General features: G+C 41.3%; 1 long non-coding RNA gene across 2 annotated transcripts in view; it reads right to left on the reverse strand.

The window, feature by feature from the left end:
* Window positions 1-25,933, reverse strand: part of LOC109969870 (uncharacterized) — a 155,587-nt gene that overhangs the window by 8,199 nt on the left and 121,455 nt on the right. For both annotated transcript variants that reach the window (XR_002276330.1, XR_002276328.1), the window contains one exon: window positions 4,952-5,027. This is a non-coding gene — a long non-coding RNA (uncharacterized LOC109969870). The remainder of the gene's footprint in view (window positions 1-4,951; window positions 5,028-25,933) is intronic.

The raw sequence follows: 25,933 nt of genomic DNA on the forward strand, positions 1-25,933 counted from the left end.
ATATATATATGAAATGATGTAACCTCTTCTATTTCTAAAAAATCCAATAATCTTCCTCTGGCCTACCCTCAAGCCATCATGTACACAGGATGCATTATCTTCTAATAGGTCATTACATCAAGGACTCTCATAATCATCTAAGAGCAGACTGCTGCTCAAACATACAAAAGTGGAAAATGATCAGGGCATTATTTGCTCCCTTCAACATAATTTGGGGGATTTAAACTTTCAGTTCATGATTCCAAACTTTCCAAGAATAGCATTTAAAGGTTTGACCTGTGCCTGTTGGCATCATGACACTGAACCTAAGAACACCTGGAGATGGAGAACTGCTGCAAAAAGTTCAGCTGAACCTCTGTGTTCTTTGAACCATGCCTCACCACTGTGTTTTAGCTGTGATCAAATTGCAGTGTCATAAAAATAACACTGGCATCTTGTATTTTTTTACAGTTATCCAAGATTGTAATCGTGCTTTCTTTCTAAAATGTTTCTGACATTACCTGCAGTATAGCAGTGGGTGTAACACTCACTGTTCAAGAGAGAAGAACGTTTTGGTGAAGTGAGATTAAATAAGAAGACTCAGACTCTTGCTCCTCTCCCTCCTAACTTGTAATGGAGGTTTGATTAGCAAGCATGTAATGTACTTTACCCCCACGGCCGGAGACGGGGGGTGAAAAGAGGTGAGGGATGGAGGGAGAGGTATAGCAGGAAGGAGGAGGAGTGTATATAGAGTGCCCTCTCAGCAGGTCTCATCTTCTCCACTCATTCAGACCAGGACACAAGTTTCCCCCGTCTCTACAACCTCAACATCATCTCCTCTGCCTACACACACACACACTAAAGCCTACCAGCACCTCCCTCCTATAGCTGCACCATGCTGTGTATGCGGCGGGTGTGGGTGGGGTAGGGTTGGAGGTCAGAAGCAGGAAGAGTTCTTTTTTTGGGGAGGGGGGGTGACCCGCCCCCATTAGCATGCTGCACGTCTGCATTCAGGAAGTTGTTTGTGCACACACACAATGCAAGTTTATTTGAATCCAACAGGGAGGAGTCGACTGTGTTGTCTCTCTGCTGGCTTTAGGGTTAAAGGTTAAGGAAAGTGTTGAGGTAGCATCCACCCGTGTGTTGCTTTTACTGCCACAAACTAAACGTCATCAGAAAAGAAGGGCCTCGCACCTCAGCCACATCCACCTATTTCACCATGTGTCCTTGAGAATTACATTAAAATGTTCAGAACTTCTTATATTCCATCAAGCTGCCTATTTCTTTTACTTTTCGGACGGTGGTGTAGTTTTTAAATATTTTAAACCACAACTCAGATTTCTTTTTCTTCCCACCAACATCTCAACTTCCAAACTGGGGTAAAACTACAAATGTTTCCGTCCTGAGAAAATGTAGCATCTCAGTTGCAAGACTCATTAATATAATATATAACTTGTGACCATTCTGTGCAAAGCGTTAACATCTGCATGGTTTAAAACACGTCCACCTTGTGTTACACTATGTCTCAGCTTTAATGTCTCATGTTTTAACATGAGATACTTTGGATTATGGAGCCATGGTACAAACAAAATGCTGTCCCCTCGTGTAGTACTCTAAATTGACATTAACTCACCAGCTATGTTGATTTCTTTCCCTCACAACAAAAGCAACAAGATAAACACGGTCAATCATCAATATCCTTTTAAACATGACCTAATATCTCACTGAAATTGAAGGACTCTCCTCAGTGTCAGACAGGCTCCCTCAATCTTTATACAAATTTAAATTAAACATCTTTTTAAAGCTTATTTAATAGATCAACAATACAATTAAACAAAGAGTTGCCCTGCTTCCTCTGGTGCCTCCCACCACTCCAGATCAACGTCTCTCTGTCCCCTCCGCCTCGTGCTGTCGGCTCAGGGTGTGAGCAGAACAGAGTTAATGTGTGGAGACACCTGACAAGCCCGCTGGCCTTTACAGCTCAGCCTAATCACTCTGGACCCAAACCCATCGGGAATTAAACCTGCAAAGCCAAACAGTCACTGTGGGAGCTGGCTGGCATCTGCTGGACCCTTTCGGACCGCTGCTGAGGGAAAGACCGTTAGGAAGGAGAAATGTCAGTGAAAATGTGTCATTTGATGAGAACAAAATCAAATCTTATGTAGATTTATGCACTGGCCAAATGTATTATTATTATTTTTTAAGAAATGTTAGGTTTTCTCAAGATGTTTGAGCATCAGGAAAGTGGGAAATTTGTGCATGATCTGATGGTTTAAAAAGATAAAAGCCTGATTAATTTGCACGCTGGCTGCACTGCTACTGCAAACAACATCTAGGTCTTCTACTATAACAATCTCAGTATGTAATTCTACTGTGATGTTAAATGTGACAGGTCTCGGGGTTGAATCCTGCACACATGTACGAACACAGTCACATAGCACTCTATTAAAAATGTCTAGAAAATTATAATACTGTATGGCCAGGCACAGTCTGATAAATGACAGCATAAAGAAGGTTTGACAGCGAGAGGCCGAGAGTCAGTCTGAAGATGTCGCTGTGATGTGTTTATACTAACATTAAAGCTCTGTTCCACCATTCAGAGTACAGTAGTGCATTAATGTTAAAATTAATGGGGATTTCAGTGTTTAAAGTACAGTAGCTTGTTCACTCTAGTATCTGTTAAGCCACGCAGGGCCCCTTTCCACTCTGCGTCTCTCTCCAGATGCCCTCATTAATTTTAGATTGGTTCTAAATGAGTCTCCTTCATTGCGGCAGAGGTTTTCTAAATTAGATTCATTTATATTTAAATTGTGAAACAGGCGTGGTTAATGAGAGAATCGTTATTTTTGGGGTTATTTCAGATGGGCAGATAGCTGGGCAGCTCGGCGCGGTGTGAACTGAAGCCACCAGAGGAGGAACACATGATGTGAGGTGCACAGTATTAAGGCTTCTCGTCTTCTCTGACTAATATTAAAAATGTTCCTATTGACAGGGTTTCAAAATAAAAGCAGTTTCAATGGATTAATTGTCAGTAAATTATCTTAGTAACTTAAGCACTGCTTTGACAAGGAGAACAAATGCACTATAAAACCCTTTGAATACACACATATGGAATCTTTTCTGTAAAACAAAATCAGGAATAGGGACGTTTCTTAAGGGCTTTGGTCAAATTCATAGCTGGTGAGAAGATACATTTTTTTAGGTTTTCTGCAGGGAGAACATGCTAAGTGTAATCTTCCAGATTGTCATCTACTGTATACACAACATGTTTGTTTGTGTTAACACTCAATTTAACGTGCTTAAAACTAATGTGTCACTTTCCACACATCTGCGTAGTTATCGACACCACATGTGTCAAAAACAAATTACTAGACACACGTGTTGACCTAACAGGTGCCTCATTCGACACATGATGCTCCAGCAAAGCAGCGGGGCGCCCCTCCACCTAGATGGGTAAAAGTGGATCGTTGAAAATGTCACATCCAAGGAAAGAGAACGTGAAATGGAACAGCAAAGCTTCCCCCGTCGCCAGTGGACCCACCCAGTCCTCTCATAAAAAACACAAATCACAGGGCACTTTACAGCTGTACGTCTCCTTACAAGGCGTCTTACAGCTCTTGGTGTCCTATAGCAACCCCCAGCTTCTCCCAGCCAGGAATCTAACTGTTAGGAATCTAAGTGCCAGGCATTTAAAACCTGAGGAATGCTATTGTTCTGGTCACAGCTGCACTAGCATTGGCCTGCTTACTGCTGCCACTGTGTGTGTAGGGAGGAGGGAGGTGGAGGAAGTTAGGTGGGAGGAGCTGAAGGTGTGAAAAGCCAACTTTACGTGTTTCCAGAGCTCTGCGGTCTCATGACAAAGCAGCAGATAGTTGACAGCGAGTTGATACATTCCTCAGGCCTGGACGGCGGTGGAGCTCTCTCCGCTTCCCCCCTCTCTTCGCCTGCCTTCCTCCAGCATCACATGTCTCACTGTATGTCTATCTCTTTTCTTTGATCAGATAAATGTACACAACACACATGCACAGAGTTGCAAAATATAGCTAAGTATGTACACAGAGATGAAGGGAAGGATTAAAGCCACTGAAAGTTCAGTTGGTTCAAATTAAAGTCACTGTTGAGGGTCAGGCTCCTTAAGAAAATATATTAAAGTTTCTTATTTCAGTCTGTAATGATGGATTTAAAAAGCATTAATATCACAGAGGTTTGATTTTTATGTTTTTCCCTTTTGTTCATAAATTACATATATTTTTTGACACTCTCTCACTGCCAACTTTCTGTATAAGTCATCTGGTGAGCTCATCTGTGGGTTGTTCCAAGGCTCAAATCAAAAGCTGGTGATGCTGCTTTATGCTGTTTAGGTGGTTATTCTCTCTCCTTGCACAGTATTCCATGATATTTTCCCATGTTTATGTTCTCTGCATGGTTAAAAGAAACTCAGTGCGCTGTATTATGACAGGTACTGACAGGTGCCATGGCTTTATCTCCTGTGATGAACCACTGCACCACTGATCTTACACGTGCAGCACTCTCTGCAGTGTGTAGCTTCACAGGACCCTCAGCACTTTCCTATATATACAGTACATGCACCAGGAGAGGAAGCAGAAGCAACAGTAGTAAGGTGAGAGAGCCCCTTCCCCCTCTCTCTCCATCTCTCTCTTTCTCTTTCTCTCTCTTTCTGGTAATTACCATCCAGCTGCTCAGAGGAACAATGCCTGGCTCTCTTCCAGACGGCTGACTTCATACACTCTGTGCCACGCTCAATTTGGAGCGCAGCGGAAGCTGGGCATGACTGGCACCCTCCAGGGCATTACTGTGTCTCTCTGTGGGACTCCCTGTGTGTGTGTGTGTGTGTGTGTGTGTGTGTGTGTGTGTGTGTGTGTGTGTGTGTGTGTGTGTGTGTGTGTGTGTGTGTGTGTGTGTGTGTGTGTGTGTGTGTGTGTGTGTGTGTGTGTATGTTCCATAAACCTACCGGTTCCCATCGACCATCCGGTTCATTCAACGTCCTGCTTTCTTGATCGTGTCATCACTCTCTTGTAACTCTCTCACTGGGAAAACAAAACAAAATGAAAAACATTCATCTCAAATAGATTCAACTAAATTTCATTATCAGTGACACTTTTTACAGTGCAGGTGATATCACAGCGATCTGGTGCTGGTTTCCAGGGGTGGAAAATACATTTACTCCAGTACAGTACTTAAGTATAATTTGGAGGTATATGTACGTGAGTATTTTCATTTCCTTTTCACTCCACTACATATATTTGACAACTTCAGTTACATTATAGAATCAGATCATTAAATCTAAATATAGTAAAATCATGAGACTTTATTGATCCATGGTGGGAAATTCACAAGCTACCCTGCAGTAAATCAAATTATTAGCACATAAGGTAGTTAACATTAGCTCCACCTTTACTAGCGGCAACATTATAGCGATGGACAATAATTATAAACTATATAATATGATATCTATTGATGTGAAATGTGTCATTCTGTGTAATGAGTACTTTTGGTACTTTAAGTTCACTTTGATGCTAATACTTCTGTGTTTTTACTCGAGTAACATTTTGAATGCAGGTCTTCAGCTTGTAACTGATTATTTTTACACTCTGGTATTGCTACTTTTACTTAGGTAAACCATCTGAATACTTCATCCACCGCTGAGGGTTTTTACTTGTGGAATCTCGATTCACAATGAAAATATGTTTTTAATGTTTACAGTTTGTTTGCAGTATTTAGGTAAATATCTGGGTAGAAGCAGCATGTGTAACGTCGGCCAAACAGAAAAGTAGGACTGACGTCTGTAGAAGCTGGGTTATGACCAGAAAATGACCTACTCAGTAGAACTGATGCGGGTGAATTCATAGGAATCAGACTGATCAAACACTCGGACTCGGTAAAACACTGCTAAGACTAAAAGGTCATAGTTCACAGTGACTCCTTGCACACCCACAACAGCTCCCAGTGCTGCCTGATGCAAAGTTGTGTTACCAGGCAACAAGTAGCTACAGTTCAGTCTAAGTACAATTTTTATTTTCCCTTGATGTATTGCAGTAAGGTTTAGTTGCAGATAGTTAAAGCAGACTTGTTGGTGCTGTGTTAAACTGTTGTGAGTTTGTGATTAAAACTAATGTAGCAGCAAATGTACCAACAACATCTGAATATAAATAACTCTCTTATTATGTGAGTCAAAGGAAGCTGTTGTTGTGCACATGCGCACGCACACACACAGACTTGCGGTTGTCACTTACAGGGTCCGTACATAGACTTAACTTTAACCAGAGCCACTACTTGCCTAACACTTAACCCTTAAGCAAAGCCAACGCTAGCTCTAACCTTACACCTTGTCATTTTTGTAAAATGCACGGCTTCCAGGCCCCACAAGTAGTTTGCTGGACACCATGAAGATATTAACTCCTGAATTTCAGGGTGCTCAAATACATAAAAACAAGAACACACACAGACACACACACAAACAGAAAGGATTTGGAGAACAGATGAGGGTAGGACTTTGATAAAATCTATCCTCCTCGCCAGCAGCGATTGTATACTACCGTACACATGCATGCAAAAGCATGCATACAAACACACACACACACACACAGCACTGCCCCCCAACCCCTAGTACAACGGGCTCTTCACAGCACAATGAGGACCTGTTTGGGACCACTATGCCCAGTTAACATGATCACACTGCCCAAAAAGGCAACACACACACAACCAGTCTTAGTGTGGCTCATACTGTTTTGGACAGAAGGGCATTTAAAGAGCAGAAACAAACAGCGACAGTTGCTAATTTTTGTGCAACAGCTCAACAAGGAGACAGCAGCACTAAATGGAAAGCCTTTCACAAAGTAGCACTATCCATCTGACATGGTGTGATGTGACGCTACTTTATGACGTGACTCTGTTCTAATCTGTGACAGAAAGCTCCTCAGACATTAAACATTATAGCCAAGTAATTTGGGGCCATTGGTCAGAACCCTTCTAGTTTATCTGCTTGTTCTTCTATTGAAGAAGTTAACAATCCTAAAAGTCGGCTAATTCGAAATCAACAGGTAAACAGAACTAATTCTGGGTTTGACTGATGCCAGATTAGAGTGATTTTTATCAACCGAATCAAAAGGTCACCAACTTTAGATACCTGGTAGTCAGCGCTGTCACTGACATTACATACACCGACAGCTCTTCACTGCTGGTTCTATTGCACTAATCCTCTCATAGCAGCCAAGACTTTGGCTTTAACAACTGCCTGAAGTTCAAACTAGATTTGTGTTTATTCTGTGTTCACCCAACCTGTCAGACAGGTCACTGACACTGGCAGCGAGAGCTCAGATTGCTTTTGATTAACAGCCAACAATTATAAAAATATGTTTTGCTACATTATGCTTATGTTTTGGACAGTTAAACTACTGGGCGACGTTTCAGGGAATAGTGTATTTGTAGTTTAGACAGTGTGTAGTCATGACCTTGACCTCCACATCATGACTTTTACCTCAGATAACGGTCACACTCCCTTCTTTTTCATTTTAACTTGGCACTGGAAGTAAATTGAGTCCTGCAGGGTACGTAATTTCTTGGGAAACCTGCAGTTGGGTGCCAAACTAAAGGAAACCCTAACACAAAGTGAACAACATCGAATTTTTAATAAAGTGTCATCAGGGCAGCTTCAGGGCTCCTCTGTTGGAGGGAGGAAACATCATTCGTCCTCATTAAGACATTCAGTAACCTAAAGCTACAATCATTAGAAACTTTAATGACAACTATTTTAAAACAAAAGTCAGAAACATTTTCTGATTCCACCTTCTTTAATGTGAGGAACTGATGCTTTTGTATGTCATATGTGAAAATAAACTGAAGATCTTTGGGTTTGTTGGTTGGACAAGACATTTGAAGAGTTTGGGCCCTATTTTGAGGCTCAGTGGGGTCTGACGAAGATGCATTGGCACAAGTGGTGTTTGGGTGTGTCCATGTTCATTTCGGTAATTTGACGATGAGGAAAAACGGTTCAAATGCCCATGCAAGTAGCAAAAGGGCTGTAGTTGATCTCCTCAGGAGTGTGTTTAGGGCATAACATGCAATTATCCAATCAGTATGTAACTTCACATCCCCTGTTAGATACGTGCGAATTTGAACGTTTGGTGGATTACTAGCATGGTGGCGGAGTTGTCATACGATTTTCCACTGAGTGCGCAAGGTGAAGGCACACGATCACTAATCAAAATGGTATTTATTATAAATACATATTTATTGATGTGCACAACACTCAGTGAACACGTCATCTTTTTATTTTTTTTAAGTTTTGCATGTCCTGCACCGTGCGTCCCAGGGTGTAACAAGCACAGTGCATCAGAATTGTGCATGCACCTAAACAGGTGCACATCATATGTTCAAAGCAGCCATTAACTAGCAACGATGATTTATGTGTTGACCACAGGGGTTTTGCTGGTCTGTGGCACAGTCACTTTGTGCACCTTCATATTACCAACTTGCCCAAAATGTACCTGGACACACCCCATTTTCATCCAGACACAACCGCCGGCGTGAAGTCGGCCGACTACTGCTTGGCAAAAAGACAACGTGATGCGCGTGTTGAGAAAACGGTAAATGCGCATGTAAGAAATAAGGAAACGCAGACTCACTACCCATGCCACACACCATGACAGGGCCCATTGACTCTGGAAAGTCAAAATGGACATTTTTTAAAATCAATTTTTGATATTCTGGGAATAAACAGATAAATAATCAGCAGATTAATTAGTGACCCCTGCATTTTTTTATTTCCAGTCATTTATTCAGGATTTTCCTCTAATTTGTCAAACATCTGAAGTAGATAATATAAGTGAATAAATAATCTCCCATATTTCAATAATGGTATATAAGGCATCATTATGAAAAGGGATGGAGATGTATATAGACAGAGGGAGTTAGAGGTTGTAGCGAAGGTACTATTACTGTCAAGGCACTGAGCTAGATATATGCATATAGTACAGGTACATAGCTAACTCCACCGGACACCGGTAATGGAAAACCTGTAGATTAGAACAAATAAAATACACTGCTCAAAAAAATAAAGGGAACACAAAGATAAGACATTCAACTATGTTGTGTTCTCTTTATTTTTTGAGCAGTATATTTACTGCTGTTTAGTGTTTCTAAGCATTTCTTCTGCCTTTCCGGGCCCTGAACATAAACATTTCCATCTCACGACCTTTGCTATGTTATCTAAGCAGATTATCACATCTATGTTAATGTCTGCCTCAGTACAGTCACAGTATATTCATAGGAAGTCCACCACCAACACAATAACAGTAATGTCATTCTCCATTTGCAAGGCATGCGGCTGAGGCCGGCACAGTGCAGCATGGGGCCAGGCCAAAGCAAACAGAGGTGTGTTTCTGATTTGACTGTTCACTCTCTGCTGCAGAGTGCACTGTCGAACAAACCAGCCGACTGAACGTCTTAATGACGTCATTTAAAGGTCTGCTTTTCTAAAACAGTACCGAGCACCTAGTTTTGGAGCAGCTGTAAACAGCTGCTTTACTTACTTTATAGTTATGTAATTGAACTTGGGATACTTTATTTTACAGGTGATTTTAACTTCCAGAGGAGGTTTTACTTTCCTAAACAGTACTTCACTTTACTGTTGGTCTAAGTTTCCACCTGCTGGGTTTACCATTGTAAACAAACAAACAAACAAAAAAAAAACTCCCTTTAGTTTGTTTATGTTTTTAAAAGTTACATTTCAAACTGCACTTTAGAATGTAATTTAGATTTGTTTGTAATTTCCTGAGAGTACTTTGTAGTCTGTTTAACTTTCCTAAAAGGCACTTCATGTTAGAGATGATTTTACTTGTTGGAGCATGTATATAAACCAGATAATCCTGGTTTAGACCAGTGTAAATGAACATGAGGAGAGATTTATACATACACATGTGGTGGCAGGAGGAGTCAGCGTGTAACTGAGCACATGTATGATAAGTGAGTTTGAGTGGACGCCACCTGTGCTGACTGTGTGTATGCATGCATTCCACGTGTGTTTACCAATCCTGTTCACGCAAGTTCATGTGTGTTAATGTCTGCATGCTTGTGTTAGTGTATATGTGTGTGTTAATGGCAGCGGGCCCCCAAGCAGGGCCCCCCACAGTGCCCAAGGGAATTGTGGGTAGTTGGGAGAGGGTTTGGATTCTGGCTTTGTTTGTGTCTGTGTGCTGATATCACTGTGCTGATGGCACCAAATCCCCCGTTCCACTGCACACAGCACTTTCTATACAAAACACCAACACACATGCACACACACACATACGGTACAGGTTATGCCAACTTGGCCAAAAAAGCACCTTTTCTTTTTAGCACACATGCAGATGTCCATGTGTGCATGCATGTACACACACACACCTAACAAGCGAGGAACTGTGACCATCATATTTGCAGCTACATTTACACTGTGCAGGAACTTCACATGACAAATGTATTTTTAAACACACATCTGACATTGTCTTATCAACACTAATGACTAGAAGCTCAATAAATCAGATTTTAATTGTAGCTTAGCGATGACTGGAGCCTCAGACTCCTAAAGACCTGTCAGCTGTTTATTTATATACTGCAGATATAAAAAATGTTGACCTTAGTATAACTGATACTTTAAAGGTACAGAAAATGTATTACAGTGTTTACTACAACGCCTGTAGTAGACACTGTAATACATTTTTTGTATTACAGTGTCTACTACAGGCGTTGTCACACCTTTCACACAGGACAGTTCAGGGAGTTTGATATCCATAGTCACACTGTGTTTACTTGGTTTTATACAAATTAAGTTTTGCTGCCACTTCACAACTGCGGTGTGTCCATACGTGTCAGCCCTTAAACTGATTGTTGTCCCACAAACATAGGTCTGTTTGCTAATAAGTTCAGCTATCTGTCTTTACATAGCTTGGTTAAACATTAACTGGGAGGCTTTCTCTTCCCACCAGTGCCGTCTTTGGTATGTATGGAAGGTGGGAGGAGTTGGCTAAATGGGTGGACGACACTTCCTCTCAAGCCTTGGGGAAATGGCTACTCATTTTTCCTCATCATTTAATCGTTTATTGGTTTGTTCCACCCGGAGAAACATGGTCTTGGTCATCTATTGCCACTGATTCACTGTGGCACATTTAGTTTGCCAGCAACAATGTCTGCAGGAAAAAGGTTTTCGGAGGAGGTAAATGAGGACACTCAATAGCATGTCTCATGTTTTACTCTCGGTATGAATCTGGAGAGTTAGATAATTGGCAGCTGAGCAATTTGAAAGAACAAAATGCAGAGATTTATTCCATGTATCCACTGTGTATAGTTTGATAATAAATTGGAGTTATGATCTCTCAGCAATACCTGTGTGCAAACGTTTTTGTCTTTGGACATAGGGCTCTTGCTCAAGGACACTTCAATAAGGAAATTGCTTGCTGACACTGTTTCAGTCTTTATTCTCTGGCTGAACTGCAGTCTCTAAAACCACCCAGCCTCCCTGATGCCCTGTTATGGCTTTACAGTTTGTATAGGGCATACAAAAACTTAATGTGGCCACAGAGACATTCATCTGCACACAGAAATCCTCAGACACACACACACAAACAGAGGAACGTAAAAGGCATGGGCCACGAACATGCGCGCACGCACAAACACATGGCTCCTAAGGACCGAGGAAAGCGGCTGGGATGGACCCGGCACTCTGAGCCACTCAAAGCCAATCAAAGCTGATGATAGCTCAGACATTTACACCATCCATCCACTGTGCTTTCACACACACATACACACAAATATATATATAAAAAAAATGCCTTCAGGTGATCATTGTGACCATATCACTCACAAAAGAAAGGATAGAAAAATGATGGGATGGGTTGTAGACAGAAAAGGGTGGAATAAGTGGACAGAGTGAGCAGGCTGAGCTCTGAACATATCTCCTAAGTCCTGATGAGGTCACACAAAAATTCACAATAAATCAGTGAAGCAGTGATTCGACATGCGCATTAGTCTATTGGCGTGCCAAAATGTTGGTTCATAAGAAACAAAATAAAAGGACTACATCAGAGTTACATTTGTGGACTTGTGCAAGAATTGAAAATCAGATCAATCCAGCACAAATTATTCTAACAGGTCACAAATTTCAAAGTTTGATCTCTGATAGCAGAGTTGTGCTTTTGATGGAGGGACCCTGGCCTTACCACGGGCCACAACATTTAAAAAAACTGTAGAACCTGTACACGTGATGTAGAATAGCAAAGATTTATCATCAGCATCAGCATCAGTCAACAGTTTATCCAGGAGCGTTTAATAAAATACTAATTACTTTATGGTGCACCTGCTTTTATCCTCAGTGTACCTCATCTGCAACCGTAGGGAGTGGATGACTATATTTTTCGAAATCCTTCTCAAGAACCTGAAATGTTTGAATTTAGCTGCTAAACAAGCACTGGTAATAGATCATATTGATAACATGATGGCAGCAAGAAAGTGAGTTCTTCCAGAAAAATGTGATGAGCGGATGGAAATGAGTAGTGGATTATGTTAATGAAGTAAGAAAGTAGCTGCAGTAGTAAGCTTACTCACATGCACACACAATACGCACAGTTGCTTCCATGCTCGCTGATACTCAGACCCATTTTCCCAACGGATGAAGACTGTTTAATAAACTTTTAATGACCACTCCAAGTGCAGGCCTCTTCCTCTGAGTGCTGCTTCTCAGCTGCTTTACTCTCTCTCTTTCTCTCTCACACGTTTGTACAGCTAGGTGTGTGAGGGCACTTGGTAACATAATGCATTCCCTAGCCCTTACCCTAACCTTAGCCATCACAACTAAATACCCTAACCTAAACCCTAAAACCATGTCTGGAACCCTCAAACAGCCATTTGAAGGGGTGTCAGAAAGTGAGGACTAGCTGAAAAACTCAAACTGGTCCTCAGAGCATACAGCCACACACATACACACACACGCGCGCATAGAAGGCCCTGTCAGGGCTAACTAAGCCGAGTGGTGGGTCGGGCAGCTTTTGGATTGGCTGGACAGGGGTTGCCGGGGGTTACAGTGGATTTGGTGGACCACCTGCTGAGACTCAGCCCCCAACTGATTGAAAACATTTACATCAGAAACCACCCAAGACAGACAGGAAAAGAGAGACAAAAAAAACTTTACTACAATATTTTTCATGGAACCTGATTTCCTTTTCCTGTTACTTCGCTAAAACAGCACTGGTGCGGCTTTACTAGCCTTTAAAACAAATCAGCCACTCTAGAGCAGCGGTGTTATAAGAACAGGAACTTCAGTTATGCTCTGATACTGATGCTATCCAGCTCACACAAAATGCTAGCAATCTTTCTAAGGTCGCTGTTTTTGTAGCACAGAGGAAAGTTTCATCAGGCAGCTGGTTCACACACACGAGTTCAGCTTTACAACCCGCCTGCTCAGTGTTACAACAGCTAGGGCACCTGCAATGGCAGCGTTTGCTCCTCTAGGACTGATGGGCCAAAACTACTTCCCAAAGCCGAGAGTGTTGTTCTAGGTGTCCATGCGAGTCCCCACACGGCCGGAGTTGTTTGTGTGACAGGGAGACATTGGCCCACAGTCAAGGCAGGAACAAAGTTTCATTGACAGCGACACAAAGTGTTTGGTGTCCGTTGGACCTCGGCTGTGCCAGAATTAATGTTTTTGTTTTTTGGGGTATCTGTACAGTGCTGTTCCTGTACCAGCGTCTGTGCTGAATACATCTGGAAAACATCGATTTGGATGGTTTCAGGTCAAAGGTTTGGGTTTGTTCCCCAGTTTAAATGTTATGTCTCTGCTATACATTTGTACTCCACATGTGACAGGCAAATATAACCACACAATACCTGTGTATTTCTACTATATCTACTTCACAGTTACTGATTGCATGTAAAGCAAATGATCACCTAAAACCTATATTGGCTGTACTGAAGATGTATTGGATACTTAGAAACAATATGAATATGAGCACAAAAGCAGCAGTCGCTGGGGTGTAAGTTTGCTGATCATCATTGTAAAGAAATGGAAATGAACACCAGAGTAACTGAACTGCAAAAAATCCAATTATATCAAAGAGTAAATCCACATCAGATATTGCTCATAATCAGCTTAATGTCAGTCCCAGAAATTGAAAAACTTCTGGTACAGCGACTGTTTTAGATGCAGGGCTTTGCAGTGGCCTTTGCACCTCCAAAAATATCTATTCCCCCTCCCCATCCCCTCATGTATAAGGGTCCAGGCCCGTACAGGGGGGGTCCCCTTAACACCCTGAGTCTCTCTCAGGTCCTGTGTATATGTGTTGAGGGGGGAGTTACTATGACTCGCAAACTGACCTCCTCAAACTTCAAACCGAATACTTCTGGCAGTTACCACGACGACAGAGCTCTCCGAGCCTTATCCTACTTACTGAGACGAGACGAGGAGCGAGGAGGAGGAGGAGAGCAGGAGCGAGAAAGTAAAGAAAGAAGAGGGAGAGAGAACAGCGTGGAGAGAGAGGGAGAGAGAGGGCAGCCAGGCAGAAAGTGAGAGTTGCTGCTGTTGCATCTCTGTGTTTTTCATGAGTAGACAGTTTACTGGGAGATTATTCAGTCTGGTATTTAGCCTTATTAGGCCACTGCTCCGAGCACAGACCTCCCCTCCCATCATGCACCACCACACTGAGGCCTTTTTATGTTTATTTGTTTGCTTGGAGGTTTTCTATCTATCTATCTATCTATCTATAGAGAGAGATCTTCTCTTTATACAGTGAAACTTTTATTCAATGCACATTGTGCTCACTCAGCTTACAACAGAGCTGTAAACTGGGAAAGGTTATTTCGGGTATCCAGGGACACAACACTCTCCCGGGCTTGGCATTATAACAAAAGATGTTCTTTTATACATGTTACAACCCTGTGTATTTGAAGGCTGAAGTCGACTACGCCTTTATGTTAGCCCCAACCCTAACCCTTAATCCTAAACTTAAAAACCCACCAAGGTCATCAACTTCCAGAATATATACTGACTACTTCCTGCCAAGACCGACAGTTCGTCATCTTGTCTGCGAGTCTATTGATTCAAGTCTTCTTTGATACATGACACCACATATTGTTTATAACTGGTATTGAGAGCAACACATACGGTGTAAACATTTTCTGATTTATGATCGCACACAAAAACAACATGGTTTAGAGTTTGACCCCAGACGGTCAGTTTGTTGTAGTGCTCCAATGTTTATTTCATTATTACATACGTTACAGCAACATCATTTCTTTTTTTACTATGAGCCAGCAGGTTTGGCCTTTACTGGCTGCTCTTCTTCACAGGCTGTAAACTACACAGTGAATGACATTTTATGGTCAATAGCTTCCTTCCTCCACGCTGATAGGCTCATTGGAAAAGACGGCCAGGGGCTCTTCGAGATTCACACACAGCAAGAGTCCAGTCAAACTAGACTGAGGGTGAGTGTGTGAATGTGTGAGTCAGTTACAGAAACATGGTTCGTCGTCATCACTGTGTGCATGGACGGATTATGATGTAATGGGCCCCTGGGCACAGACATGTAAAAGCCCCCACCAAGACACCAACACTGATAGAAACATGTTTTGCTTGTTATTTTTGTCTTTGAATGTTTTGCATCACTCCGTGGTCTTCTTGCGTGTCTTTATGGTCATTTTGTGCCTCTTTGTAGTTGTATTACAGTTGTTACGCATCTCTTAGTGGATGTTTTTTGCCCATTTGAGAATATTTAGCATCTCTTTGCAGTTGTTTTTGTCTCATTCTGTCCTTTCCCCCTCCTTTTGGGATAGCTTGCAGGTGAGCTCCAGGGGCCCCATGACCCCTTAGGCCCCTAGGCCAGCGCCTGGTTTAGTAATCCTTCTGTGGCACTGTGTCTACAGGCAGTTGCACACATTTGGCCACTTGTGTGAACCTTGAGAAGAGTGACTCATGTAGATCTGATAGGAGGCGACTCAAAGTCAGTTTGTGTCCCCAGGCATGCTGTCATTCACTGGCCATACAAGCTGAAGTGACTGATCCGCCTCTGCTTTAATCTGTGCTCAGCAGTTCATTCCCAAGGCCACACACTCTACGTACACAGAATGAAGCAAAAAACTCAGCACTGGGACAGTTGGCCGCAGTTGTCCTGCCCGTCCCAGTGCTGCCAGGGCTGTTGACTCACAAAGCACATAGGGACACGATACTGAGATGAAAAGGAGACAGCAACGTGTCCTGTTCCGCTGCAGCGTATTCAGGCCTGGACTGTCTTTGCTCATCCAGTCCTAAATGTTCACCCCCATCAACACGAAACAGCTACAGTGGGCTAAAAATCACCAGATCAAACTTCCCAGTTTCCTTTGTAAAGACCTATCTTCTCATCACCTCATTCAAACAAATTCAAAATACAGCTTTTAATATGGGGAGGTTCTCGCTCTAATAGTGACTCGATAAGACATTCTCAATCCAGTTGAATTTGTTTGTTAAAATCTGCTTTTTTAGTAGAAATCATTATGGCATTGGATATTTTCCTGCTATATTCAGTAAAATAACAAAAAGCCTATGCAGTCCGAAATATTCTGCAAAAAATGTTTTTTTTTTTAGCTTAAAACACTCACAAGGCTGAAACATCTGTGTTTCTCAGCCTTGTGATTTTTTTAAGCTAAATATATATGTTTTTCTAAAGGTATCTTTCAGACTGTGTAGGCTTTTTGTTATTTTTGTTTGATGAACTCTTGCTGAGCCCACCTGACATGTACCTTGAGCACAGTATTTTTTGAATATACCTGCTATATTCAGTCCATTTTATGTCCTGTTCATACTGTATTTCATTCGGTTCAGACACATTGTTATATTTTATTTTGTTCTTTCATATAATATTTTGGCGCTATTTTGCTCATTATTATTCTGGAATATTTTTTCTGACATGCTTTGTTCTTGTTAAATATTGCATGTTGATGGTTTGTAAATCATAAATTAGGTTTTGATGTGTTTCCTGTTTTTAAAAAAACAACTTGGATCTTATTTGATAGATTGGCCATTATTTCTATTTGCCATAATACAGGAATGATAACAAAAAACTGAAAGTCATGTTAATTTCTCCTTCATTCAGTTACTAATGCTCCTTTGAATCAGTTTTATTCCTAACTTTTTATCACTTCTAGGCCGTATGTCATTATGGCTTAATTTACAGCTGGCACTTGCACGCAAGTTACTGTATTGATCATCCTGCCGTTATGAAATGAACAGTGTGATCTAATGTGCGTCCTGTGGGGTCACAGTTGGATAGAGATGATGCTCGCATTAAAGCAGCGGCTGTGAACATAAACTGCAGCCCAACAGTCCTGAAACCTCCCTCAGGGCCACGTCACACGTTCAAGCTCCGTCAGTCGCTAAATCGGTAAATGATCCTTGGTGTCATTTAATCAATCTGAATGGGCAGCAGCTGTCACACATCATCGTCTCCCCCGGGGACCATTGTCAAACACAACATAAAAAACCATGTGTGTCTCCTTCTGTGTTTTATTTGATCCATTACTCCGGTTCCTTATTATAGTCAAAATAAAGGGGGGGGTTAGTTATGTTAACTAATTATATATAAAACTGATTTATTCTGTATTAAAAGAAAAACTTTTTTTTATTTTGTGTTAAAATGATTCATGATCTCAGTCATTTATCAGGTAAAAAAAGTCAAAGATCTGCTGATTCCCACTCCTTAAATATTACATTTTCTGTTTTTCTCAGTGTTATACCACTGACTATATTTGGGGTTTGGTCACACAAGTTGTTTGAAGACATACACTGGGACCTGATGTTCATTTTACACAAAATTTGGATAGTTACAGATTAATAATAAATAGAAAAAATATTGACAGATTAATTGATAGTGAAAATAGGATTGGGTAAGAATAAAAGTTGTATCAGAAATACATCACAGCTTGAGAGTCTTCAGCAATCAAAGTTGTGAACAGCAGAGTACAGTGAATAGCACAGAATAAAACAGAAAAATGTGGCTTTGGATGGCAGAGTGTGAGACTTGAATAAACTATCTTCATCTTTGACTTAGTGAATAAAGACCTTGGATTTTTTTTTTCTGAGTCCCAAATAAAATGTGATTCAAAGCATTTGTGTACATGCTGGTTTTTAGCATTGACTGAGACAGAGAACAGAGCCAATGACAGGAGGGGTCTCTAGATGCTCTGGAGGCTGCTCCTCTGCCTGTTCCCCTCCCTGTCCTTTCACGTGAGACAGTGAAATCTCATCCAGTCACTCTGCCTGCTCTTATAGCCAGCAGGGAGGACATGTCATTTCACTTGTGTGTGTGTGTGTGTGTGTGTGTGTGTGTCCTTTACTGTGCGACACACAATGACGAGAGCAGAAGGAGGAGGTAGGTGTGGGGGGTGACAGGGCTCTGATCTCGCAGATATGGAGATAGCCACCTGATTCAAATGGCTCGCTTGTTCCCGGCAGTCACTTGATCGGCGTGTGAACTGACTCCTCTCTTATTTACAATCAAATGCTGCTGCATTGACCTGCCCAACCCAGGCCAGGCCAGACCTATCTCCCTCTCTCTGCCCTATATTTGCCATGTCCTTCTCTCCACCCCTCACACACACACACACACACACACACACACACACAGGTGTGCTCACACAGCTTAAACAGATGAGGCTCCTTATGATCATGCAATCTCTTGAAATACAAGATCAAGTTGAGTTTTATTATAACATCTCAGTTTTGCTACTCCTTGTCAACATTTGAGATCACATAATAGTGATTCAAACTATACCCACGAAGCTTCAGTGGTGCAATGTCAGGTCCATCTTTCCTAGGAAATATTCTCTGGTCCACAGGAAACACAGGGAGCAATGCTTTATGAATGTAGCAGCAGCAAAAGCAGATTGTTCAGAATTAACTGAGGTGAAGGTGATGGATCACAGTGGCAACAGAAGCAACATCAACAGAAGTCATTTTCTCCACAGAGCTTTTAAAGGATCCCAGGGATTACAGTCACGATGAAAACTTCAGTTTGTTTTAGGAGTCGAAGGCTAAAGACAAAGGTCTTTGTAATTTAATATAAGAATTTTTGTTCATATCCAGAGATGGCAAAAGCACACACATTTGTTCCTTAAGTAGAAGTATAGATGCCTGTGTAAAAAAATACTCTGGTAAAAGTAGAAGTACTGATTCAAACCCTTTACTTGAGTAAAAAGTAAAAAGTACAGGCTCTGTAGCCAAAGTATAAAAGTGAAACGCAGTCAATCAAAAGACATTTCTACCAGCTGTTCCTGTGCCAATGTAACTGATATTAATGTATTTACAATATTATTAAATCATTTTAACTTAAAATATAATACAATAAAAAAAAAACCAAAACTAATTAACATCATCTAATGAAAACATTTCAGGTCTAATTAAGCCTTAAAGGATATAATATTTTCAACAATATCCACACAGAGACTAAACCCAACTATGAACTCCCTCTACTCACAGCTGGGACATGTCTGTCAGTCTCCAACCTGGATTAGTTTACTCATCTGTTCCATAGACCTCGTCTGGTATTCAAAAACCGATGACAAACACATGAGTGAAACACACCGCTGCACTGGGTGACATGTTTACTTGATATGAAACACCAGAGCGGTGTATATGTTGCCCCAAAAGCTTCAAATGACCATAACTTTTTACAGCATCTGAAGCATATCTATAGTCTGAAGTAAAGCCAGACTGAACTGCACATGCACGAGATCTTTGTGAAAGCACGACATGCTATCAGACTGTAAACGAGGCGCATGTCACCCAGTGCAGCGGTGTGCACATTTTGCACTAAGTGCTAAATAAAAATAATCAATAATAAAAAGTAATGAGCCTGATCTGAAAATGTAAAGAGTAGAATGTGCAGATATTGTTAAAATGTTGGGAGTAAAAGTAAAAAACTGTCCGAAAAATAAATATTCACATAGAGTACAGATACCTTAAAAATGTACTTAAGTACAGTAACAACGTATTTGTACTTCCCGCCTCTGTTCATATCTGATGTTTTCTCGCTGCAGCGATGTCCCATGTGGGCTGGGCACTTCTATGTCCATGGCACAAGAAACAACACATGACCCTTTCAGCATCAAGGTTTTCAGTGATTCTAAAACTTTTCATAATGTGCAAACAGTCTTATTTGTGGCTAGAACTGATTTCCATCTATTTTTGATTCCACTACAAATGTAATCCCAGATTGCTGCGCTTGACCACACAAACCCAAGACTTCAAGTCAGAGTAATCTAAAAGGTGTTTTAATGGTTTACACCAGCACTTAAGATGAGAGAGAAGATTTTGCCAAGAGTTACTCAACACACATTGATCTATGGTATTACCTTCGCTGCTGACTGGATTTAAAACTTCAAGTTGTTGCAAGGCTTGTGCTCTTAATTCCAGGCCTTCCCAGCACACCCCTGATTCTGTTTGTGTGATCAGACCTTAGTGAACGACTCCATGTGGAACAACTTGTGGCCCTGATTGGTCTTTATGATAACCTGATGGCCTATTTACAGTAGAATCACAGGTCTGTAAAATGTGATCTTTGGCCAAAACATTCTAATTTGCTCACTGTATCATTTTTATACGTGTAATAAATGTACTTGTCTTTGCTGTGTTGTCAGTGTGCTGGCACTTTTTACATATGTGGGACAGGTTGATTTAAAAGGGGGGAAGAAGGGGAGAAATCTTTTAAATAGATTTTTAAAAATTGCTGTAATTGTACAAAAGTGAATTCATAACAAGTGGAAAATAATAAATTCTTCTGTCTCAGTCTGACTCAGGGAGAAACAACTTGAGTCCACTGCATCTGCTTGTGTGTCTGTAACTGTCCTGTCTGATTATCTCTCCCTGTTGGCCCTGAGGGGACACCCGCACTGAAAGAGGCCACTCTTCCATCCAACAACAGCTTCTGTCAGAGACACAGCGAGATGGAGAGAGAGGGAGACCTCAGAGTCACCAGCTCCAGAATAGCTCGATAGTAACTGATGCAATCAATCGAAATCTACACTGCAGTCAACACGATCGACTGGGAACAAGGCTTTACGCATAATAAAAGAAAATTGGTTCTCATACAGAAGGAGCTGAACAATTGCAGAAATATAAAGACAGAAGGATCTCCACACATTTTTAGCACATATACAGATAAGAATTTAAACAAATGAGGTTCAGATGTGAACAGAAGAGCAGCAGCAGATGAGGAGCAGATTATATACATACAGTATTAACACACTATTTCATCACGCATATGACATAACTGCCTGACTTATACCAGCAGCAGCACAGTCTGAACCAGTCAAAACAAGCTGATGTATAGACATTCTGTGACTAAATGAGCTTTAGGTTAGATTACAGATGTGAGATAGGGTATAATCTGATGTCTGATTACATGACCGTGTTAATTATGATACTGTTATGGTATTATTATCATCTTAAATATTATCCGTGTCAGTAAGCCGACCATGTGACAGCGTTTATGAGCCATGCTGTTAAATGCGTAATAATTAAGAAGGAATTCCTTCTTGAAATGAACTTGCTGTTATTCACGTCAGTGTCATTTTCAACTCACATGCACATGTGGCTTATAAATGGGAGGGGTGTCTGATCAAGTTACAATTTGTTAATTTCCTTTATTTGACCAAAGAGATTCAATCCAGTCCTGAATCCAGTGTGATCCACACTGTCAAAAGTTTCAAACTGCTTGCTGGAAATGGCAGCACACTTAGCCAGTGAGCAGAATACAGTGTAGGTAAACCAGCAGAGGTTCACAGGTCAGATGAATTATTCACTACTGAAAGAGATATGGCATTTCCACACGGACAAATGTAATCTGGGGTGATGTTCTGTGTGTCAACATGACATGTCACAACAGTCCAGAATCTCTGCACTGAAGGGTCTAAATTCATCAGTGTGTGTCAGTTACTAACACCAAAACATCTGGCGGCAGTGCCATTTAGAAGATGCTTTCATCCACTAAGAACAGACGCTTTTATCAGATGTGCAGATGCTTGAAGAGAGGAGATGTTCACACAAGTGGGCTGTGAGTCTGAAGCTTGGCCTATGTTATATATAACCCGTGTGCGTGTGAGTGAAATGAATCTGAACTTGCTGTCATGTTGCTGAAGCCTTTCAACAACTATACAATTTCTACGTAAACCTTGTCTTAGAACACATTAACACCTTGTCCTGGAGAGCTACTTATAAAAACACACCACCTGTGTCGACACGTGGAAATGTAAAAACACTGATGTTTTTAATTCCCAACAAATTTAAATGAGCCGCATTTGTTTATTTAACATATTAGCAGCACTGGTTGGCTGTAAAATCTGTATAGAAAACTGTAAAATCACAGCACTGACGACAACAGTGTACACATTTTCTAATAGCATAAAAACACGTTCATAAGTTCATAAAGTGAATTTCATTTGAGTTAAACTCCCTTAAGTTTTGATAATTTTGGTGACATTATCTACATTTGGATTTTGTCCTCATTTTTATTATATATTATACTCATATAAAACAGACTGTATTCATACCCAGACACCTGAAATTCTTTTTACCTGTCCATAAAACTAAACATTGTTTTATCAAGTTTCTAATTACGGCATTTACTCATAAACAAAATTTTTTAAAGTCATATATGTTTCAGATGTCCGCTCAAATGACACATTACTTCTTCCTTAGGGAAATGTACATATGCTGTGACCTTCATCAAATCCCTCCTCAAAGCTCAGACTGTGAGAAGAAAACACTACCACTTCTACATTTTTAGTTTTAATAAGGTCAGAATAAAAAAAGTATTTGATTGTGCACTTTTTAAAACAGGTACGGCACTGGGGTCAATGTTAAAAAACAAAGGTTAAGATATACCACCTCACTATTTTTCCTTTAACATAATTTAACACATTCTTCATAATTTAATTTGTAGCATATTGATTATAAGAATTACAGGATAGATAGATAGATAGATAGACAGACAACATACACTAACACATGCACACACATTCATCGGGAGGCTCACGCACGTCCCCGGGTGCTACAAAGACTGCACGCTATTTCTAAAGCTTTTATTGTGAAAGGCACAGACTAGCGACCGGTGGCTGTAACTCGCAGTGTGTGTTCAACCTCTTTGCACAGTGTCACTTATTTCTAAGGAGAAATATCTATTAGCACATTTTGGCTGTATTTTATTGTAAATTTGCGTGCTTAATATTTTGATTCTGATTTTAAACCTCATTTAGATCACAACACTGATACGAGTTTTAACCTCTCTAATGGAATAACGTCACACATTTTCAGCCAGTTTAAACCCACTTTTCTAGATGTGTCATATTCTAAAATAGGGACCCCCTCCCCATTTAATGTGCAAGAGGAGTTGTTGGTCAACAGTTGGCTCGGGGGGCCAGGCAGGGGGAGGGAGGCGCGGGAACAATGGACGGTGCTGTTGTATGCGGGAGTCGGCGGAGAGAGAGAGACAGAGCCAGGCTGATGACACAGTGAAAGAGGTTAGTGTCTATGCTGGGAAATGAGACCAGAGTCGGGGGGGTTCCTGTGTCTGCTGGCTTGTTAATGATGATTCAGTCCCATCAGCTCAACACCCGTCTCTATCACGGAACTTCTGAATGCTTACAAACTTCCTGCAGCTCCTGGTGCCCTCACGAAAAATGCACTGATCTGTAGCAGCCAGATCAAAAAAAGGAAATGTAGTAAAAGCAGTAATTAAACGCATTTTATCACGCTTCTAAATGGGCTAAATAAACAGCTTCTGTGCAGGTTACAAACACCGGATAGAATAAATCTTCATTTCTCTGATATTTATAAAATATCGACCTGTTGTTTCATTTCCCCAACAGGTCAAAAAAATTGTTACACGCTTTTTTCAGAACAAAAACGCATTTTTCTCTAGTTTAGGGTCATGGCTTTTGAGTGCAGGCTGGCAACTTCGTTGACAGGCATCATTTATATAAATCTCTCGGTTTCCAGAGGGACAAGAATCTAGACGTCCGCTGTAAAAACCGACGAAGTGACAATGCAAGAGAATGAGTCAGTCCACTAACCAGTGTGGTTTGGTTTGATGTCAGCTCTGTTTCCACACTGGCATCCCATCCGTGCCCTCCTCCTCTCCTCCCCCATCCCCTCCCGGGTCTGCCCGGCTTCTTGAGCCGGCCATGGGTGATATTCAGCCGGGAAATGTTGCTCCAGACGAGCGACCTCCTGCAGTCTGTTTTCAAGTCTAAAGTCTTATTTTGTGTCTTTGGGCTGGGCTTTCCAAGTGAGATTTTTATAGGCGATAACGTTTTATTTTCAGTGTAACTGCAGTCTTGAATCTGCTTTGGGCTACTCATAACCTGCTTCCTGCTGTTTTCAGGATGCATTTCACTTAGACAGATGTGTCATTTTGCTGACAAATTACATAAAAACCGTGTTAGATTTTAGTTTTCCTACACGCACCACCACCCTCCCTCTCACACGTCCTCCCCAGGCCCGAGGACGGACATCAGTAAACACAGTCTGCAAATTTCCGGGCAACAAAGGACCAGCGGAGCATGCACCACTTTCACTTGTAGCTGGGCCTCCAGTCATCTGTTGCTTCGAGCTGGCTGAATGCGCCACGGAGCCGAACGCATCCTGGAAGACTTTTAAATAAGTAAAAAAAAAAAAAAGCCTGCTGAAAACTGCTTTGATTTTGATCTGATTTACACACTGTTGATTTGAAAACGGACCCCCAGGGCCTTTTCACACTCCATCTGTTCACTTTTCTGGCATTTGCCTAAAACGCCCGTGTCCTCTGCTCGCTCTGGATTCTCTCTCTGACCATATAGTTCCGAGTGAACCTCCTGAATTGGAGCCGCATTGTCCTGCCCCCAGCAGCAGCCAGCACCGCCAGCCAAGCGTTTGACGTTATTAAATAATAAAGAGATGCTGATCTGGTAGCATTGTTATGAAGGGAACAAGACCAATTAGCGTCCCGTTATACTGTCATTATGGCTGTATTAACTCGAATTAGTTCAAAACAACGAGCATATTGACACTTGCGTTTTCCAGTATTTGACTATAGAGAAAATTTGTTTTTACACTTAAATAATAGGAACAGGGATGACTTCAGTTTCAGTAAAGACACAAGTGGGACGGCTGCGGCTCAGGACGTAGAGCGGCCGAACCCCAACCGGAAGGTCTGCGGTTCGTTTCAGGTTCTCCCCACTCCAAGTGCCGGAGTGTCCATGGGCAGGACACTGAACCCCAAGTTGCTCCCGATGGACACGCCAGTGTGTGTGTGTGTGTGTGTGTGTGTGTGTGTGTGTGTGAGGTGGCGCTGAAGATGGCTTCCTCTGGTCTGAACCGGAGACATGATCCTTGTGTGTAACATACTTAGCCAATAAAACTTATTATAAAACGAAACTGCTAATAATTTTAAATAAATGGTTAAATATGAAAAACGCCTTTCATTTGGACTCGAAGGCACTGAAACTGATTAGTCAAAATAATAATAAGTGAAGTTATGGACTTTCTAATTCCATAGGAAGCAAAATAAGGGAGCATTAATATTACTTTTAAAATGGGGCGTAAACATATATTTTGTGTAATAGCTGATTTATTAGTGACCCCTGTTCTTAGATCAGTTTTAGGATTTCCCTTACAACAGGCTTTACATTGTTGTTTGTCAGCTCTCCTCAGACAACCCCCCCCATACTAATCTCTTCAAAGAGCAGAATATCGGCGGTGAAAACTCAGCCAACTATTAGAAATGAACTGAAGTTATCTCTGACTTTATTTCAGGACATCTAAAAAGCATCGCTCACCATCACACCACGGAGCTCTTTTATGCCTTAATTCGACTACAGTGGTGTATAAAAACATTTTCAATTAGTGATTTCTCTCTGATACGGACCAAAACAGTAAGCAAGCTAAACAAAGAGCAGGAAT

This window comes from Monopterus albus, unplaced genomic scaffold, assembly GCF_001952655.1.
Source record: "Monopterus albus unplaced genomic scaffold, M_albus_1.0 scaffold184.1, whole genome shotgun sequence".
Lineage (NCBI taxonomy): Eukaryota > Metazoa > Chordata > Actinopteri > Synbranchiformes > Synbranchidae > Monopterus > Monopterus albus.